Source organism: Arvicanthis niloticus, chromosome 3 (genome assembly GCF_011762505.2).
Source record: "Arvicanthis niloticus isolate mArvNil1 chromosome 3, mArvNil1.pat.X, whole genome shotgun sequence".
NCBI lineage: Eukaryota > Metazoa > Chordata > Mammalia > Rodentia > Muridae > Arvicanthis > Arvicanthis niloticus.
This window is the reverse complement of record NC_047660.1, coordinates 51,197,694-51,219,765: the sequence shown is the minus strand read 5'-3', so window position 1 is coordinate 51,219,765 and position 22,072 is coordinate 51,197,694. Positions and strand designations below refer to the sequence as shown.

At 41.5% G+C, this 22,072-nt stretch overlaps 1 protein-coding gene and 1 pseudogene across 4 annotated transcripts in view; both read left to right on the top strand.

The window, feature by feature from the left end:
* Window positions 1–22,072, top strand: part of LOC143441685 (uncharacterized) — a 76,597-nt gene that overhangs the window by 12,581 nt on the left and 41,944 nt on the right. The gene's annotated exons all lie outside the window — the stretch shown is intronic.
* On the top strand, window positions 8,258–8,698 carry LOC117706336 (large ribosomal subunit protein eL30 pseudogene; annotated as a pseudogene).

Genomic DNA, 22,072 nt, shown 5'->3' with positions numbered 1-22,072 from the left:
TAACGTCTCGGATCTTAACAGATCACAATGGATTAAACCTGGACTTCAGCAACAACAAAAACCCCATGGGTCCTCTGACTGGAGAAGATACCCCATGCCCTTCTGGCAGGGGAGAGGGGTGGAGGGAAGCCTTTTGACACGTGTCATGTCAGAGCATACTACTTTTCTTAACAAGGTATGCCTAAAGGAGAAATTGGTTTAATGCAGTCTAACCTGCTGGGATTTGGCTTGAGCCTTGTAAATACGATGGAAGGATGTTGTTATATTCTTTAGCTACCCTGCCCCAGCTAAGGTGGGGCTGAGAACTATTTGTGGGATTTACAATTCCAGCTCACCAAAAGCAGAAGACCTGATCAGAGGACTTTGGAATACTCCCCCTCCCCCATCACTATATCATAAAAGCCTATTTACCACAAGTCTGTTTACTTAGTACATTGTGTCTGCCTTTTGACATACAAGCTAAAGACCAGCTGAAAAGGAAGAACAACAAGGAAAAGAAAGGACAACACACTGGAGCTGATAGAACAAGCAGCAGAAACTAAGACAGATATTATAGGAATGATAGATCAGCAACTGATAAAATGTCTGTTATTCTAAGGGTTTTAGGGGAAAAGGCAGACCACATTCAGGACAGGATAATTTAAGCATAGGCACGGAGATTATAAAAAGAACCATAAATAAATTCTTGAGATCAAAGACATGACCCTTGTAGGTTGTATGCATGTGTTGCAAATAGCAAGTAGGAAATGATGTTCCCTGTCATTTCTCACCAGGGAAATGCAAATTAAACCAGCAACAAGATACCATTACACGCTTACAGAAGTGTCCAAATCTATATCATCTTCAACACCGAATGCTGTGAGAATTCACTGTGGGTGAAAATGGGAAATACTCTGGTCCCTTGGGAAGATCCTGTTTTTATTTCAGTGTTAAAAAGCAATGAATGTAGGTAAGTGGTGGTGGCACATGCTTTTAATCCTAGCATTCGGGAGGCAGAGGCAGAGGCAGAGGCAGAGGCAGAGGCAGAGGCAGAGGCAGAGGCAGAGGCAGAGGCAGAGGCAGAGGCAGAGGCAGAGGCAGAGGCAGAGGCAGAGGCAGAGGCAGAGGCAGAGGCAGAGGCAGAGGCAGAGGCAGAGGCAGAGGCAGAGGCAGAGGCAGAGGCAGAGGCAGAGGCAGAGGCAGAGGCAGAGGCAGAGGCAGAGGCAGAGGCAGAGGCAGAGGCAGAGGCAGAGGCAGAGGCAGAGGCAGAGGCAGAGGCAGAGGCAGAGGCAGAGGCAGAGGCAGAGGCAGAGGCAGAGGCAGAGGAGGCAGAGGCAGAGGCAGAGGCAGAGGCAGAGGCAGAGGCAGAGGCAGAGGAGGCAGAGAGGCAGGCAGATTTCTGTCAGTTTGAGGCCAGACTGGTGTATACAGTGAGTTCTAAGGACATCTAGGACTACACAGAGAAACTCTGTCTCAAACAACAACAACAACAACAACAACAACAACAACAACAAGGCAATGAATGTTTGTGGTACTCTTCTAAAATGTCTCTTGCAGGCTCATGATTTGGGTGCTTGCTCCCTCGCTAGTGGGGTTCTTTGATGACTGTAGAAGGAAGTCACTAGAGCTGTTCTTTGAAGGTTAGAGCCATGGTTCTCAGCTTTCTTGTCAGCCATCTTGAGAAGAGTCTCTGCTCCATACTCTTTCTGGGTGCTGTAAACACCACACTGTTTTCTCTATTAGTGATCCTTTAAAATCATGGCTCTAAATAAATTCTCCCCCTAAAGTGATCTGTTAGATGTTCTGATCACAATGAAGGAAGAGTCAGCAATATATTTACCTTCACTAATTTATTAATTAATTTATTTGTAGCTCACAAATGAAAATGAGGTTGAAACCTTGTTCATTTGCTTTATCTTGTAGAAGGATATGTAGAATTTCTTATAGATGGAACTCAATGTTTTCCTGATGACATGCCAGGGTTTCAGAGGAGACTCCCAATGTTTTAATCCTTAGACTATGGGAAAACAAAGCTAAGAGAAAAGCATGTCCTAGTCTAGTCCAATCTTCATCATCGTTGGACAAATGTCTCTCAGCGGACCCTGGTCAGTTGTTTTGAGGAGTTGTGAGCAATTAGACTACATTAAAATCTACTTATTAAATAAAATACATGGCAGGGCTGTTATCCTGACAATAGGACTTTTTTTTTTTTTTTTTTTTTTTTTTTTTTCCTGTGGTTGGGACCCAGTGTCTCTGTCAGCAGAATTGTCAAATCAGATTCACTCAACGTGGCATTGATTCTGTATAAATTACAAGAAATGTACACTGTCACATTCTGGGAAGGTGGGCTCTTGAAGAACAGGCACTCAGCAAGACCTCTTTCTCTTCCTGCTGGGATTGCTTGAAAGGAACAAAGAGAGTGGGGGAACCACAGATACAGAAGAAAATTAGCATTTAAGATAAAGTAAGAGGGGCTACCAATCAAATCAAGAGGGAAAGGAGTCCTCAAGCAAGTCTGTTTGATTTCAAGTGGATGGTATCAGATTGAAAGGCTCCACATGGAAGAGGAAATTTCTTACAGAAAATGCTAAAACGTCATAGGTAGATAAAATAGACTCAAAGTATGGGTTTGTTGGTCAAAAGGAGTGTGGGAAAACAAACCAACTTCTAACTTTTTTGTATGTGTAGTTATGTGGGTGTGAGACTTTAAATGCAGCAGGTGGGGGCCAGAAAAGGTCTTAAAGGAGAACATGTGAAGGGCAATAGAACACATATAAAAAAATTACAAGGAAGAAGGGAGAGAGGAGAGGAAGAGAAAGGGAGAAGGAGAGAGGGGGCAGGGGAGAAGGAGAGAGAGAGAGAGAGAGAGAGAGAGAGAGAGAGAGAGAGAGAGAGAGAGAGAGAATGAGAATGAGAATGAGCCTGTTTATCCCCTTTCTCAGGCAGCAGTGACTGCAGCTCATCAGACCTTCCAGTCTCTCTTGACTGTTGCTTCTGGAATGCTCACTCTCTTGCAGTGTGAGACTTTTCAAGGGACACTGTAGTATTCTCTTCTGATGTGACAGGCAGTAAAACTAGCCACATCATGGACGATCTAGGGTGGAGGCTTGGTTGGCACTGGATAGAGGAAGCATCATTGCAACTTTCCCGTTTCCCACAGAGGAGAAGCTGGGAAGACTGGAAATCTACCTGTCAATACTGCCCCTCCCCCCATCAGTTCCCACTATGTTCACCTCCTGCTGCTAGGTCATGGATCAGAGTAAAACCCAAATTATGGGACATCATCCCACCTACAGACACATATAGGAGAATGGCAACATGAGCTCAAATAAGAGCATGAGGAAGTCGGAGATGATGCTCCTTCAAGGGCAGGTTCCAGGGTGGGCTCAACATGGTCTCATCCAAAGATCACACATGGATGCTTATATTTAAAGAATAATGTTTTGAGACTCTTCCTGGGGAGACATACTCACCCTAGGTAGGGCATTAGTGACAGTCTAGAAATGATTCTTTCCTAGTCTAGTGTGGTGAGTCAATTGATATACTGGTATTAATGTACGGAAGCGTGGCTCAAGTGTTACTTACGAAACATTTATGGAGTTTGTTTCTCTGTGAATCGACATAAAGCTAAACACTTAACAGCATGAGCAGAATTAAAATAGAAGTTCTTAGAGGAAGTCTGACAGAGTAAGAAGTGTGTGTGTGGGGGGGGGGGGTGAGTGTGGGCAGAGATGGAGGACAGCCCGCCTACTCTTCAGCTTGTGCTGGGAGGCCTTGCCTCTGCCAGCTGTCACCAGGCAGCATCCCTGTGGTGCCTTCCTGTGGAGCATCTGGAAGACTCAGAAAGGGCCACTGGATTAGAGGTGGAAGCTGGAGAATGACTCAGGAAAGAGGATCTTCTCTGCCCCCCAACAACCAGTGTAGGAAATCAAAAGCTGGGGGAATACATGGGGGGAGATACTACAGCACAGGTTCTAGAACAACCTAGGAACCAAGGCAGGAGCCAATTAACAAAAGTGTTGCATTTGAAAAGAAATTCTGGGGAAAGCTTTCTTAAAAGCTAAAAACAGTGGAATTAAACAAAAACAGGCAACAGTTAACTCCCAGAGCTTCGGACTTCTTAAGAATCAGCAGGATTAAGGAATGTTGGAGACTCTTTCCTCAGAACAACCATGATACAAAAGAAACAAGGAAGGTGGCAAGTTCAAACAAGGAGAGTAAAACCAAATGTGGTTTTCACACTAAAAGCTTTTGCGAAGCATCCAGTCACAAAATGAACACAACAAACAGATTAAGAGTAAATATTTGGGAAGCATATACCTAATGCAAGTGTCTGAACAACACCATCTGAGATGTAACCATAGGAAAGGGGTTAGTAGCGAATCTTAAAAGTGGGCCAAAGATCTGAATAGAAGTCTTCTTCCCCCCCCCCCCCCCCAAAGACAGCGGAGAAGTAAACAATAAGGAATAAGGCCGGGGAAAGGAATCCAACATCAATAATCATCAAAAAAAAAAAAATGAAAATGAAAATCAAAACCACAAAGAGATTCATCTTTCACTCCTTAGACTGAGTGTTTCAAAATGGCAAATGCTGGCCCGAATGTGGAGCAAAGAGAACTCTGGTGAAGTACTGATAGACAGGCAAATAATGAAGAGCTCCAAACTCCGGAGACCCTTCCTCAAGCCTCAGGACATTGCGGCCACCCAAAGATCACAAGAAACCATACCTGGATGCAATCAGCAGAGGTTTATTAGGGAAAGAGCTGGCAGCCAGCGGTCTGACCAGGTACTCGAGCTGGAGTCAAGGTCCGACCCCCACGGCCAGTCCTTGGAGGGTTTAAAGGGAAAAACCACAAACCAGGGGAGTGGGAAGGGGGCTGAGGGGTTGTCAAGGATACAAAACATGAAAACAGTGGAACAATTCAGAGGTACTCACCCTAAATGATTAGTGTCATGTGGAAATCGCCCTGCATTCTTCTCAAAAATGTGGTTTTTACCATGCCATTGTGCCCTATCCTGCCATTTCAGATTACTGTCTTTACTTTTTCTGGCTATAGGGCTATAGCCCCACCTAGGTGGTAGCATCTTTATCTGTAATCAGGAATGTCTTCCTGCCTTGAGCCTCTCCCACCTGTGGGAGAGGCTTGAGGAATGTCTGCATTTTTCCTGCTCAGGTACTCTCGAGAAAGTAAGTTTTTCTAAGGCAAGAAATCTACACATATTTCATAAAATGGCCTTTATAATTTTTCACTCTACAATAACAGTTGGGTGTGGTAGTGCATGAGTTAAGTCCCGAGGGATCTCTGAATTTAAGGGCAGCCTGATCTACAGATCGAACTTCCGGAAAGCCAGGGCTACACAGAGAAACTCTTTTCTCAAAACAAAACAAAACAAAAACAAAAACAAACTAAACAAACACCAAACAACAACAACCAAACTTGCAAACTGGTGTGAGAAACATTGTGGAGGTCCCTAAAAGAATTTAAAGTCCCCTGTTGGTGCCACTGTTGGGGAGGTTATGGCACTTTTAGGAGCTGCAGCTGAAAGGTATAGAAAATTTATGAAAAATATAGAAAGTTTTTATGACCCCTAGACCTGAGCAAAAAAAAAAAAAAAAAAAAAAAAAAAAAAAAAAAAAAAAAAACAAAAAAAACAACGCAGGCTAGCAGGTTCACTAGTTCTACCAAGAAGGCAGAAGTAAATGTGAGATTTTAGGTTTTCACTGCCCCATACATTCTACATTCCGAGGGTACATTATCCTTGAGTCAGAGGACACTTTCTGGATTAACATTCAGGAGAGGAAGGGAGAGGCTGATTAACATTCCTCAGACCTCAGGGAAGAGAACCCACTTGCGGGTGGGGAAGGCCCAAAGCACAGATGGCTGGGCAAGGTTACATTCTTGTGAAAGATGAGTGTACGAGACTTTTCTGCATGACTCTGGCTGAATTAAGGGTTGGGACTTTCTACTGTTTTTATGTTATGTTCTCTTGGTTACCCCCTCAAACTCCCCCCCTGTTTGTGGTTTTACCCTTTAAAATTCATTCTCCCCCAGGCCGCTGGGTCAAGTCCTCTACTCCTGCGTGGGTTGTGAATTGACCATCAGCCAGTTAATCCCGAAATATACCTCTTGCTGATTGCATCTAGATCGGTGTCTTGTGAATTATTGGGTGGCCGTGACATCCCGAGATTTGAGTAAGGGACTCCTTTCTCGGGGATCTTTCACAGTCTTTCTGGAAGAGGAATGTTATTGAAGGCAGGCCTTGAGAAGTAAGGCCTCACCCTACTTCCCACATGCTATCTGCTCCTTTGTAAACTTGGGATGTGGCCTTTCAACTTCCTACTCCAGCAGGCTGTTACTGCACCTCCTCAACCATTGTGGCTTCTTTCTCTGGAACTGTATTCCTAAATAATCTCTTTCTCTCTTAAATTGCTTTTGATCATGGCACTTAAAATAGCAACAGAAAATAAATAATACACCTACTAACACTTCTTATTTTCTGCATTTTTTCTCATATTCTCAGGCATCCAAATAGGTGTAACCTGGTAGTTTCAATTTATACTTTCTAACAATTAGTGATGGTGAATATCTGTTCATTTGCTTCTTGACTATATATGTTTCTTCCCATCCCATTATTTAAAATGTGTAGGGAGGGCTTCTATTTAACAAGCTCACAATTTCCAGTGGCATGTGCTATTTAGCTACCATGAGGGATTTTGCTATTGTCATTTGTTGCAAGAAAGAGCTATGCCACTACCCTCTAGTTTTCTATTTATTTATTTATTTATTTATTTATCTATTTAAATTAGTGAAAATTACACATTTTTCAATTAATTAATTAATTAATTAATTTACATTATATCACCATCATTGCCCCTCCCCTAACCCTTCTGGTCCCCTGTCACACAGTTACCTCACTTAGAATGGTATTTTCTGTTCCATCCATTTGCCTGCAAAACTCATGAAGTCCTTGGTTTTGTTTTTTGGTTTTTGGTTTTTTGACACAGGGTTTCTCTGTATAGCCCGGGCTGTCCTGGAACTCACTCTGTAGACCAGGCTGGCCTTGAACTCAGAAATCTGCCTGCTTCTGCCTCCCAAGTGCTGGGATTAAAGGCGTGCACCACCATAGCCCTGCGAAGTCCTTGTTTTTAATAGCTGAGTAGAATTCCAGTGTATAGATATATCATATTTTCTGTATTCATTCTTCTGTTGAGGGACATCTGGGTTGTTTCCAGTTTCTGGCTATTACAAATAAGAAACATAGTGGAGCATGTGACCTTGTAGTATGATGGAGCATCTTTTAGGTATATGCCCAGGAATTGTATAGCTGGGTCTTCAGGTAGAACTATTCCCAATTTTCTGAGAAACCACCAGATAGATTTCCAGAACGGTTGTACAGTTTGCCCTGCCACCAGCAACAGAGAAGTGTTTCCCTGGCTCCACATCCTCAACAGCATGTGCATTCCCTTGAGTTTATGATCTTAGCCATTAGAACCCTAGGGTCATTTTGATTTGCATTTCTCTAATGACTAAGGATGTTGAACATTTCTTTAAGTGCTTCTCAGCTATTTGAGATTCCTTTGTTGCAAATTCTGTTTAGCGCCATTTTTAAATTGGGTTATTTGGTTTTGACTTTTTGGGTTCTTTATATAGTTTGGATATTAACCCTCTGCCAGATGTTGGGTTGATAAAGATCTTTTTACAAACTGTAGGCTGCTGTTTTGTCCTATTGACAGTGTCCTTTGCCTTACAGAAACTTTTCAGTTTCAGGAGGTCCCATTTATTAATTGCTGATCTTAGTGCCTGAGCCATTGGTGTTGTGTTCAAGAAGTTGTTTCTTGAACCAATGAGTTCAAGGCTATTTCTTCCTTTCTCTTCTATTGGATTTAGTGTATCCTGTTTTATGTTGAGGTCTTTGACCCACTTGGACTTGAGCTTTCTGTAGGGTGATAAATATGGATCTGTTTGCATTCTTCTTCACGCAGTCATCCAGTTTGACCAGCAACATTTGTTGAAGATTTTTTTTTTTTTTTTCTTTTCCCATTTTGTGGTTTTGGCTCCTTTGTCAAAAATCAAGTGTCCATAGGTGTGCATGTTTATTTCTGGGTCTTCAATTCAATTACATTGATCAACCTTAAGTTTTTATCACTATTGCTCCATAGTACAGTTTGAAATTAGGGGTGGTGATACCTCCAGAAGTTCTTTTATTATTAAGCATTGTTTTAGCTTTACTGGATATTTTTTCCATATGAAATTGAGAATTCCTTTCTTGATCCCCGGCCATCTTGGAGGCTGATCTTGATTGGGGGCTGTCTCACACCTAAGGCAGGAAGATGGTGGCCACAAAGAAGATGAAAAAGTCTCTGGAGTCGATCAACTCTAGGCTCCAGCTTGTTATGAAAAGTGGAAAGTACGTGCTGGGGTACAAACAGACTCTGAAGATGATCAGACAAGGCAAAGCGAAGTTGGTTATCCTCGCCAACAACTGCCCAGCTTTGAGGAAATCTGAAATAGAATACTATGCCATGTTGGCTAAAACTGGCGTCCATCACTACAGTGGCAATAATATTGAATTGGGCACAGCATGTGGAAAATACTACAGAGTCTGCACACTGGCTATCATTGACCCAGGTGATTCTGATATTATTAGAAGCATGCCAGAGCAGACTGGTGAGAAGTGAACAAGAAAGTTTTCCTTTAATAAAACTTTGCCAGAGCTCCTTTTGAAAAAAAAAAAAAAAAAAGCCGGACGATGGTGGCGCTGAAGAGCTCCAAACTCCGGAGACCCTTCCTCAAGTCTTAGGGCATTGCGGCCACCCAAAAATCACAAGAAACCATACCTGGATGCAATCAGCAGAGGTTTATTAGGGGAGGAGCCGGCGGTCAAAACGACAAGCTCTTTAGCTCCAAGAGCAGGGTTTTGGCCCTGTGTGGTGGGTTAAAGGGTCTTTTATAGCATGGGGTGGGGGGGGAGGAAGGCATTTTCGCACACTTACACATGATTGGTTGTTTTACAAATTTTGAACATAGCACTGGGAAGACCAAGGGAGGGGTAACCAAGAACAGTGGAACATTTCAGAGAATCCAGCCCAAATGATCTAGAGTCATGTGAGATCACTCTGCACACTCATTCTTCTAAAAAAATGTGGTTTTCACCATGCTATTGTGTCCTATCCTGCCATTTCAGATTACTATCTTTACTTTTTCTGGCTATAGGGCTATGGCCCCACCTAGGTGGTAGCATCTTTATCTGTAGTCAGGAATGCCTTCCTGCCTTGGGCCAGGCTTGGGGAATGTAATCCAGCAAGTGTCCTTCACCTGGAATGTGAAGGCCTGAAATCTTATTTTCAGTTCCGAGTTCTGTAAGGCGAAAAATCTACACATATTTCATAAAATGGCCTTTATAATTTTTCACTCTACAGCGCACGCCTTTAATCCCAGCACTTGGGAGGCAGAGGCAGGCAGATTTCTGAGTTCGAGGCCAGCCTGATCTACAGAGTGAGTTCCAGGACAGCCAGGGCTACACAGAGAAACCCTGTCTCAAAAAAAAATAAAAAGAAAAGAAAAAAAGAAATTGAGAATTCTTTCAATAAAGAAATTTCTGTAAAGAATTGTGTTGGAATTTTGATGGAAATTGCATTGAATCTTTAGATTGCTTTTGGTAAGATGTCCATTTATATTATGTTAATCCTACTAATTCATGAGCATGGGAAATCTTTCTATCTTTTGACATCTTCTTCAATTTCTTCAGAGAATTGAATTTCTTGTCAAAAAGGTCTTTTACTTTCTTGGTTAGAGTTATACCAAAATATTTTATATTATTTGTGGTTACTGAAAAGGGTGTTCTTTTCCTAATTTTTCTCTCAGCTCATTTTTCATTTGTATAAAGGAGGGTTACTGATTTCTTTGCGTTAATTTTGTATGCAGCCACTTTGTTGAAGGTGTTTATCAATTGTAGGAATTCTGTGGTAGAATTTTTGAGGTCACTTGTGCATACTATCATATCATCTGTGAATAGCAACATTTTGACTTATTTCTTTCCAGTTTGTATCCCCTTGATCTCCTTTAGTTGTTTTATTACTTTAGCTAGGACTTGAAGTACTATATTGAAGAGATAGGGAGAAGGTGGACAGCCTCATCTTGTCCCTAGTTTTAGTGAAATTACTTTAGCTTTCTCTCCATTTAATTTGATGTTGGCTATTAGATACCTGTATGTTGCCTTTATTGTGTAAATAAATAAATACATAAGTTTATTTATTATTGTATACACTAATAATACAGTAATCATTATAATTACTGAAATCTGCATATTATATTCTGATCAGTTTCTTTCTCCCCATCTCCTCCCAGAGTCTTCCCACCTCCCCATCTCAGCAGATTCTCTTTCTCTCTTTCTAGAAAACAAAGGGGAAAATGAAACAACTAGGATTAAAAAACAAAAAACCAAAAGGCATAAGAAACACACACACAGACATACACACCATAAAAACCACAAAGTCAGAACATAAAACATACAAGCAAAAGACCAGCAAGATTGAAAAAAAAAAAAAGCCTTAATAGAACAATATCAGACAGAAAAAGAAATCTACAAAAACACCATTGGGTTTGCTTTGTGCTGGGCGTCTACTGCTGGGCCCAGTGCCTATCCTTGGTTTATATACCCAGTGAGACTCCATTGGCTTCCTATAATCTTTCTGCCTCCTCTTCCAAATAGTACCCTGAACCCTGAGGGGAGGGGTTTGATGAAGACAATCCATTCAGACCTGAGTTTTTCCAAATACTCTTTCAAATACTCAGGATACTGTCCCTTTGTTATTCTCCTTCATTTTAAAGGAACCATTAGAGATTTTTAAATAAGGCAACAACAGATGAGTTTTGTGTTTGAAAATGATCCGGATATCACATCATGAATGGATCACAAGCATATAAAATTGATTAGGAGTCAATCTCCTTATGTTGGATAAAAAAGATTGGGACAATATGATTTTTTGTTTTTCCATTTTGTCACCACTGCAGGTGATATGCTGTAGCAAAGGTGCAGAAAGCTTTGATGATTGGGGAGATACGTAAAAGGCAGGCGGACACATCCCCACTGCACGGGCACACTGATGCTGTTGTTATTCTTATCCCCCTTTCTCCAGGGAGCCCCTCTGCCTAACGCAGACCATCAGCATATTTCTGGAAGCGTGAGCAACATTTTAATCTTTGTGGCCTGATCTAGATGGAAAGCAGCTAAGCCAAATCGCCTTTCTGCCTACAAAATGATCAATAGCAAAGAAGAAAATGAAAAGCACTTAAGCCAAGCTCCCTGAATGGATACTCCCAAGAAACACGGAAATGATTTTTCCTTCAGAAATATTATCTTGGGGATTTGCAGCTTTTATATAGCATCAACAAATGGCTCAGAGAAGGGATTAGATGCAGAGTCTCCAGTAGTGATGAAGATTATAAGGTCATCACTAAGGTGGACAAAATAAAACCATTTCCTTAGAAAGCAGAGGTTAAGAGAAACACAGCTATTGGTGAAATGCTCGGGCCCACAGAACTGAGGCAATCTCTGCAGTGTACGGGGTGGTCTTTGGCTACATGGCTGTTGGAATGTTTGATGGTACCGCCTTATCACCTCTAAAATAAGATGGTGGTAGGTATCCGAAACCCACATCTGATCAGTTCATTCATTCAATCACAAGGCTACCTGGGAGCCACCAATCACCTTGACATTGGTGTCCAGTCTTTGCCTTTGACATAACTTTCTCAGAAATCTTTCCTTGGACTTTAAGACTCAACACTTTTCTGGATTTTCTCTTATTTCTCCAATGGCATTTTTTTTTTTTTTTTTTTTTTTTTTTTTTTTGGTTGGCCCTTGGTTACTTTGCTTTTCAGAGTTTCAGTGAAGTTTACTTTCATCCCTGCCATGTACTTCCCTCATGCTTTTTGTCAAATGCTAGTCTGCATGTTCTCTTCCTTTCACTGCTATCCTTAAAAATATTTTTATTAGTTCTATATGGATTTTATACAATCGATTTTAATTACATTTACCCCTAACTCCTCCTCTTGGATCCCCCATTTCTGTCCCACCTACCTACCCTCCAACTTCGTGTTCTCTTTTTAAATTTAAAAACTCATTGACTCCAATTTGTGCCATCCATGAATTTCTGGACTGTGATTGAACTACCAAGAGTTACACCCTTAAAGAAAACCCGACTCTTCCTTCCCCAGAAACCAACCAACTGTCCACTGCTCTTCAGTTAGGGGTGGGACTTCATGAACAATTCCCACTCCATGCTCAAATGTTGACTGGCTTGATCTTGTCCAGACCTTGTACAGCAACAGTGTCGATCGATTAGAGTGGTCCTATCAAGTCTAGAGGACTCTGTTTTGTTCCAGTCCTCCCTGACCTCTGACTCTTAACCTCTTTTTGAGCCTTATAGAGAGTTTCTGTGTTAACTACATCTACTGCACAAAGAAACTTTTCAGATGAAGACTTAGAGATGGGCTTATCTATGTGTAGAGAAATGTAAATTTAGAGATTGTCTTGATTTGAATAAGAACGGCCCCCATAAGCTCATATATTTAAATGCTTAGTCATCAGGATTGTTGCTGCCCTTGGCGGTTGGGGATGAGGTGAAGTGGAATCAACATCTCAGGCTCCAGGAGCAGGTGAGAATGCAGCAGCAAGTTCATTTATTAATTCTTGGAAAGCGCCTTTTATACCCTACAGGTCTGCATAGGCTTCAGTTTGGCCCTTATGCGGTAGTTGCCTCTGCGGATGAGTGGCCCCCACTCACTGTTATGTGGGGGCTGCCACTGCCTTGTTAGTGAGGCCTGTTGTTCCTCCTACGTTTATTAAGGGGCTGTTTGATCCCTCATGGATAGCCACTTATGCTGTGATGGGAGGAATTGTTATACTAATAACTACTTTGCTTAAGTGTTTTGTACAGAAAATTTCTAGGCAGTGCTTCATAAATAAAGCGACGCTCCAGGTAATGATGGCTCTCTAGAATCATAACACTATCCCCCACCCCCACCCAAGGAAGTGATCAAAACCTGGATGGCAGAGATCTAGAAGGCCAGCATGTAGGCTGTTCCTAACCTTCTTCTTGAGTGACATGCCTCTGGAGTGATGTGTCTTTGAGGGCTGATAGTCAGTGATGGGCAGGAATCTTGGAAGCCAGGACAAACTAAGACAGGGACAGTCTGGTATACTGGGAATCCTCCAGGGTGGGGTCAACAATATTAAAGCAATGACACCAGGCTTCAATTAGGCTGTCAAAATCTAAAAGCAGAAGGGTGTCAATGTTGGAGGAACAACAAACCTCACTGACAAGGCAGTGGCCACCTCCACATAAGCATGGAGCCACTTCCACATGAGGCTCAAACTGAGAGTCTAGAGAGAGCCTAGAGATTGGTGATGCAGACAATGACAGCCAATCTTGCCTCTGGAGGACATGCTTGCTTGAAACCAATGGGATGTGGTGGAGGGTATAAAGGGTGCTCCCAATAAATTAATAAATAAGCATGTTGCTGCTTTATCACCTGCTCCCAGAGTCTGAGCCGTTGATTCTGTGCCTTCTCACCCACTGACCCCAAGGGGAACAGGGGGAACAGGATGTGACACTACTTAAGAGGAATTAGGTGTATACCTCCTTGGAATAGGCATGACATGACGGTGTTGGAGGAAGTGAGTCACTGGAGGTAGGCTTTGAGGCTTCAAAAGCTGAAGCCAGGCACCATGTCTCTTTCTTGCAGATCCATATGTAGAACTCTCAGCTACGTCTCCAACAGTACGTCTACCTGCATGTGTCATTCTCTGTACCATGATGGCAATGAACTAACTCACTGAAACTATAAGCTAGCCCCAATTTGAATGCTTTCCTTTATAAAAGTTGCCAAGGTCCTGGTATCTCTTCACAGCAATAGAGCACTAACTATGATATTAGATATTTTGGTATGATTTTCATTTAGCAAAATAATAGTTGTGCCTTCTCCCCCTGGAGCCTGTGATCTCGCCAACCATGGGTTCTTGGTTAGATTTACGAAACTAGGCATGTTCTTCCTTGGATACTTAATGACAGTCACTTTTGCAGTTCACAGCTGGAGAAAACTTTTAGTGATTTCCTCCCATTCTCTGGCCTCCATCCCCCAGTAGAAAGCATAGTTCCTTTCAGCACTATGGGAGCTAGCCACCTTACAAGTTCCTGGTCAGATCAACCTGATCTATCCATGCCCTGTAACCAGTTTGTGTGGCCCTTCAGGGTTTTGTTATTAAGTTCTGGTAGTCAACCAAGAGCAGCAGTAATGCTATAATTGTTTATATTTCAAGATCTTTTCCTAAAGCCACAAACTCCTTGAAGACAGATATTACTATGACTGGTACCTCCTAGGACATTCCAACTCTTAGGAGACAGTCACAAAATATTTCTAAAAGAACAAAAGAGAAGGGAAAATGTGAGCTGTGACATTAAAAGGCTGAGTCCCAATTAAGGGAATTTTCAGAGAAGATCACACTAAGTACACTGCATGAGTTTCCAACTGTGTTTAATTTATGTCATGCTATGCTCAGCACTGAATTAAGCACATTAATTATGGGAATAAAATTGGCTTAAAATATATGAATGACTTCATATCTATTTCACAATCTAAATGAAACAAAGTGTTATTGTGGGGCGGTGGGCTGTGAGAAACAGCTGGGTCCTGGTTTTTTTTCATTTAGCTTCAGCCCTCCACAGCCCCTCCCACAGAGAGGTCTATGGCCATCAGTCATGAGGAACAGGCCTCAGGCCCTAGAGAGATTTACATACTAATGAGATACCTGAAGGCCAGAAAGTGGAGCCAATTAAACATTCTTCCCCAGCCCCTCCCCCTTCTCTTCCTCCTTATTCAGATCTACCCTGGGTTCAACAAGGGGTGCACATCCAGATCCAACCACAATCTGCCATGACATTAAAGCCTGTGAAAACCCATGGACTTTCTCATGTCATTGGGGCTGTGCCGTGAGGAACTGTGGAGCCATAGTAGCCGTGCCTAACTTCCACCTGGAGGAACCCTCAGTGTTCCCAGCCGCTGTAACAACACGTTATAACTGGTAGATTACCTAAACCAAACTCAGGAACCCCTTCCATCTTTTTTTTTTTTTTAAATTTCAGTGTCCTCTGCACCAGAGAAACACAGACTCTACTCAGATAGTTAAGCTATACACTGTATTGCTTTTTATTGAAGCTATGAATAATTCCTGTTGCTCTCAGTTACAAATACCCACTTTCTTTTCTTTACCTACAGAACTCTTGTGTATGTTAAAATGTTAATAATTCTTTCAGCTTGTACTTAATATTGATGTGTCCTTGGATTTTCACCCTCTAAATGTCAGCTTCCTTAGGATATTTGTTGAGCTTCCAAGTTAAGTCACAGTCCTCTACTATCTTACCCTGAAGTTTTCCTTAAGATGAAGCTCTGTGAGTGTGCATGCACACACACATACACTGAGGGTTCTTTGCCTGTTAACTACCTTAATATCTTTCTTTTACTATACTATAAGTTCTATAAAAGTAGAAATTAAATTTATTTTCATTCATTAGCATATTATTAGGATAAGATGTTGTCCACCACATAGACTTTTCTTCATATAGACTTGCTAAGCTGTGGACAATAATTGTCTCCTTGGAAATCAATAGTAGTATGAGTTTGAAAGTACATGGACATTGCTAGGAAGTGTCCACATCCAACTGCAGGTAGACCTTGACCTTAAGATTCAACTTTTCACGTTGTATTTTTTTGACCTTTACTATCTTATTTATTTCACATTTTTTCTTTTTGCTCCCTTAGTTTTGATTAGTTCTTTGAGGGTTTCATACAATATAGGTTGCTCATATTCATTCTGCCTCCCTCCAACTTCTCCAGATCCACTCAACTTATTTGCTTTTGTTTTTAACCCATTGAGTTTAATTGGTGCTGAACCAATAGTCTTGTGTGGCCATCTACTAGGGTTTGATCAACTATACATGCCCCACCCCCAAATCTTATTATCTTTTAGCACTTATCAATTGCCAATAGACCCTAAGATATGAATGGAACTTTAATATATGTCCTGTCTGAATGCTGGGATTTGGTGTGGCTTGACCTTGCTCAGATCTTGTTCATGCTGTCACAACTTTGGTGAGTTCACATGTGGAACTCCCTTGCGTCCAGAAGTCACTGTTTCTGTGTAGTCATTTATTGTCTCTGGCCCTTACAATCTTTCTATTCCCCCTTCTGCAATGATCTCAGCCCTGGATTGTGATACAGGTATCCCATTTAGGACTGAGCATTCTACAATATCTTATTCTCGGCACTAGGCACTAGGTTTGGGTCTCTGTTAATCACAATCTATTGCAAATAAAAGTGTCTCTTATGAGGGTTGAGTGATCCACTGCTCTATGGGTATAATAATAAACCATTAGGACTCAGTTTAATACTATGTCCATGGATGAAAACTATAGTAATAAGTTTTTGTGCCATAGGTTCTTGAGAATAACAGAAATCACCCCTCTGTACATTGCATATGCTTGATGTAAACCTCCTTTTAGACTATTTGGGATAACTCTGCAACTGAGCTTCATATTAGTAAAGTCATACTCCAGCTAAGACATGAATTCTAAATTTAAAAAAGATGTTCATTATACTTTTACTATAAGCTAATTATATCAGTTATAAACAAATTAGAAGATAATGAGATCAACGGGTGATTAAATTAAAAGATGAAGACAAATAGATTTGGCTTCATGTGTTAATTCTCATGGGATTTGAAGGAATGAGCTCCAGTTTCCCTGAGGCCGATTTTGTTTGAGTTCTTATGTGTAACTCCCCTGTTGCATATTGTCTTCACGCTCTTGCTGGAGAGCACTTGGGCCATATTTCCTGTCTTTCTTGACTTTTAACTCAGAATGTCCTGAAAATGACATTGCCTGTTAAATTTGTGAATGTGCAGAGACATTTCATCAGGAAATTTCATAGTCATAGCTAAACTCTAGATTTTGGGTTTAGAATAAATGCGTCATGACTCCTAACTAGAGCCACACTACTCCTTGAATGACACAGATCTTTCTGAAGGCACAAGTCATGCCAGTAACCCCTGTGCCATTATCAAATGTGGGTTCATACAATTGTTTTCTGCTAAAGGAAGAGTGTGTCTTTGGTTCTGTTGCTATAACTCTGAGGGTTTCCTTTTAGGTCTTAGGCATCTATGAGCAGAGAACCTTTAAAGGCTGGAAAAATAAAAAAAAAAATTATGATGCAATTATATTACTACTTCTCATTTCCTGGGAAGTCAAACAAAAGCAAAGGTGGAATCTAAAAAAAGAATACATGTCCAACAGTGTTTGACAAATTTCAAGAGACCTTTAACTTGTGTTTAGCTTTGGGGAACTTACTGGTTAATTGCAATAAAATCTTGTCCTAAGGGAGCTATTTCATTCTATGTGCCATAATAATATTACCTCATGTAATTCTGAATTGTATGGCTCCATTCTGGAAGAGTCTAAGCAAGATTTTGTATTCTGGGCTGGCTGTCAACATTGTAAGTAAGTTAAATGCTCCAAGTGCAATGGGATGATGACCTAATAGGAAATAGATAAGGGCAGCCCTCCTAGACAAAGGAAAACTTCACATTTAAGCTGTAGGGAGTAGATACTGACTCCGTACTGAGTGCCAGGAACTGAACATTTCACATGTACTAGGTCAGGACTCATAGTAATTCTTATTACTGCTCCTCCCTATCATGGTCTGACAGGGTCATACGGTGTCCCAAAGTCTAATGACATCAGAATTAGGCTTGAGTTTCTGTCTAAGGCTGAAGTTAAATGTACTGTACCCTGTATTCCTGCTGGCATCAGCTCAATCATTTGGCCTCTTTCCAAGGATGCTTTTGTCTTTCAGTTCATCTAACTATCCCGGGTATTTAGTAACTCTTATAGAACTGAATGACACCAGGAAGTGTTGATCTGTCTGGAGTAAGGAGTAATGATATCACTGAGGAAGACAAAGCCTTTGATTGTCTTTGTAGAGCCATCGGACTTCCAGTCAAGATTTTTGATAAACGTAAGCACCTTTCTTCCATGCTCCTCAGCCCTTTGTACCACAGTAACTTCATTTGGTGATTGGGAAGTGGAGTCCCTTCCATCAGTGTTATTCTGAGTCTCCCAAGCCAATGTAGTTGTGATGGTTGATGCTGATTACCAACCTAATGGTATCTATGATCACCTAGGAGGTAAATCTCTGGGTCTGTGAGAGTTTCTAGGCTGGGCCAATTGATGTCTGCAGTCCCATCCTTAAAGCAGGCAGCACTATTCAAAGGGCTGGGATCCTGGACTAAACCAAAAGGAGAAAATGTGTAGAACACTAGCTTCCATCTCTATTTCCTTATTATAAATGTACTATGGCCAGCTGCTAACCGTTTGATGACAAGATTTTCCAGTTACGCTATACTTTACACCTGAACTGTGGGCCCAAACAGGCTCTTCCTTAAGCTGCTCTTGTTGGGTAGTTTTCTGCAGTAATGAGAAAGGTAACTAATACAACAGTCTTCAGTTTTGTCAACACCAAGAATCTGTTGGCTTATTCACTTAGAACTTCTAGAATCAGTACATCTAGACCAGGAAGGACATCATTCTATGGGGAGTCAGTTTCAATTCCTTTTCTTTGTTATTTATTTCAGAGTTGTCTACAGCTTAGCAAAGTGACCTCTTCAAATCTTTTGTATAGCAGCCAGGAACCACCATTTTCGTATGGCCTTTTTGTGGGCCCAAGTACTCCATGAATTACTATGCATTTACTTTGGCTTATTTTGGATGTTCATTTATTATAGTTTTCATGTCAAATGGAATCTGAATTCTCAAACTCACATAAAATGAAAGATCTACTTTTTTTTTTGTTTGTTTTTAACTTTCTTTACCAGTCTCTATTCCCATTCAGAAGAAAACTTTCTCACCATAGCTTCTAATTGAAATGGGTCTTTATCTGGGTGTTGTGGTGCCCACTTTTAATCATAGTGATTGGGAGGCAGAGGCAAGTGACTCCATGAGTTCGAGGCCAGCTTACTCTACAAAGTGAGTCCAGGACAGTCAGGGCTGGTTACACAGAGAAACCCTGTCTCAAAAAAACCAAACCAACCAAACAAAAAAAATTAAATGTGTCCTCTGAGTAGTATTCTCATTAAAGGTTTACCATCTGCATACCATTCACAGCTCCTTCTTATGAGTGCTTTTATTCTTCTAGGTTTTTCTTACTGTACATTTAATTTAATGGAAGTATAAAGCTTCTTTCCTGTTCAGACCTTGTATCACTGTGCTATGCCCTTATATATTCTAAAAATGCGTACATTTAAATTACCTCGAGAAGTACATATGACACCATTAGACTACATTCTGATGTAAGTTTCATAATAGGTCTTCTGATTTACTGTCCATGACATCAGCAAAGCTTTGCCTCATGTCCAGAATATAATCTACAACCTATGAGTAATCACCTCGGCCCAAGCTCCTCTCTTCTTTTTTCCTTCTCCCTGGTTTTGTTCCTCCAAGTGAACATTTTCCACATCTTAGCTCAAAATTGAAAGCCTGGTGGAATTTTCCTATAAGCAATCTATAAATATCAGGGATAATTTCTTTTTATCATAGTCATGTTGGTTATTGCTTCTATTAACCTGCAGTACTCAACAAGCTCTCCAAACGCCTATTTTTCATGGAGTGAAAGCTTAGGGATTTTGGAGTCTCTGAGAGGAAATTGAAGCCCTGAATCACAACTTGTGAAAATTCTGCCACTGTCTCCACCACCATGGAGACCTTGGCAACTAAAAGTTAGCACACAAAAGGATATTTCATGGATGCAAAAGAACACAGATTTTTGTCTTGCTGTGAAACACACTCCATATGGGCAGCAGGACTCTTTTCCTTGTGTTTCAGCCATCAAGGACTACAGAGCAGCTGCCTTTTGTCATACTTCAGAGAAAAGACTTGCTACTCCCGTATGTGCCCCTAAAGCTGCTAGGATGAATGATGCATTTATAGTTTGGTTCCGTGATCTCTGCCAATCTCAGAGTGTTAAATAATGCCTTTCTGGTGTGGGTCCGGGAGAGGAGCTGGCCCAACATGTTCATTGCAGGATGTGTCATTTGCCTCAGCATTGTTGACTTGTCTTCTACTGTGAAGATTGCACAAGGCTGGTAGACAAAAGGAAACAGCCACTGATAGATCTTAGATCCAACGTCTCTCACAGCCGAGGAAGCAAGTGCATGTGAGCTACATGACCTTTTGTACCTCTAGCCTAAGGCTTGATTAGATAGATGTTCAAGAGACCCTTGGCCATTTCTCATAATTCACCGTATGTTTTGCCTTCTTTATGAAGATCACATGGAAGGAAATCCAAGCCCAAGTACAAGTCTATCCAAAATAATTCTCCCCTCCAACTTAGACTAGCATCATTAGAAGCAGCCTACTGTTGGGAGAAAATATCACTCACTTGGGACAAGACTGGCTTATCAAAATGAACAGGTCAGATAAGTCAAACTATCAACAAAGAGGAAAATTCGAACTATTCAGAACCCAAAGCCGTTATGGAATAAATTAAATATGTTAAACATCATTACTGTAATTCCAAGAATGTCTGAATGTGGGAAAGGTCAAGGTCTCTTCATCTTTTTCCAAAGTGAAGAGGAAAAGTGAATGGGCATTTGACTGCTTCTGAGAGACAGCGGGGGCCTTAGGTAAGGATTCCTAAGGATTCATAGGAAAGGTCCATTTCTTCCTGTGGAGTGGTTGTCCACCATGACGAGAAGTTCCTGGGGGACACAGACTTGTTCTTTAATGACTAATTTTCAGGAAACTGTAGTTGCTGTGTATTTTCTGTGTTTTAGCAATCATTTTCATCCTCAGAACTGCCTCATGTGGTGGGGATTTTGTAGGGATCTATTACCAAGCTGCTTCTATCTATCCAGTAGCTACTATAGACTTCACCATCCACTACCTCTAAAGTCTTCCTTGGTCTTAAAGGCCTCTGAACTTCACACCTGGACCCTAGTGCTGGGCAAACCTCAAACCAGGCTCCAAGGATAGCAGGTGCCCTTTTAACACTTGGTTTAAGCCCATTTTGTGAGCAACACATCCCTTTTCTTATTTTCCTCTTCCTCTTCCTGATGTATGGGATTCTGCTTCTTTGTTTCTGACCTGCTCCACCTACAGCCTATGACAACACCTGCATTAACTTTGGCACTGAGAACTAGGTTGGAAGAGCATGAGAACAGTTGTGTGCCCCCAGAGGACCTGAGAACACAGCAGCATGGACTCATCTGCTTTATGGGGTGGAGGTCTCTGAGCTAGACAAGCCGTATGATGGTTCTCAGGATTCCTGCCTCCTGTGGATCATGCCTTAGTGTTATCTCTCTTTCTGCATGTGAGTGGCACGTGTAACCTGCTTCTAACCACCTTAATACAGTAGAGGGAGTGAACATCTATCCTTGATTATTCTGCCTTGTGTAAGTCTCTTGTTCCTCAGCTGCCACAAACCATTCCATTTCTCTCTTTGTTGGCTTGAGAAAGGCAAGAGGTCACAAATTCTGTAATTGCAGGGAGCTGACTGCTGCAAACAACCCTGTGACTAGGGGAGCAGGTGCTACTGGTGCTGAGCCTTTGCTTGAGAAGCCTCACGGCCCACATACTTGCTAATGTTTTAAGAACGTGAACAGAGGACCCAGATGCCAGGTGCTTGGCTCCTAGAAGCTATTGCACTGCAATGCTGTGATCATGGTCATGGTTGTTTAGTGACTGGAAACTAAGACATCCTCTGAGTACCAGGGAATGCACTGTGTTTGGAACATTGACTCACAGGAAAGTAAAGCAGAGACCATTATCAAGGGAAGTAAAAACTTGTAGGGTCATTCAGAACCCCAAGAGTCAGACTCGTTCCACACAGGACTTACTAATTTTTATGATCTTTCCTTAGTCCATCATAGGTGAAGAATGTAAAAAATGGTGGGTTAGATATTTCTCATTTCCTGGCATGCTGAAAAAGCCGCAGACCAACCCTTTGAGCTGGTTGTGGTCAGTAACGTTCCGTTCTGTAGGAGG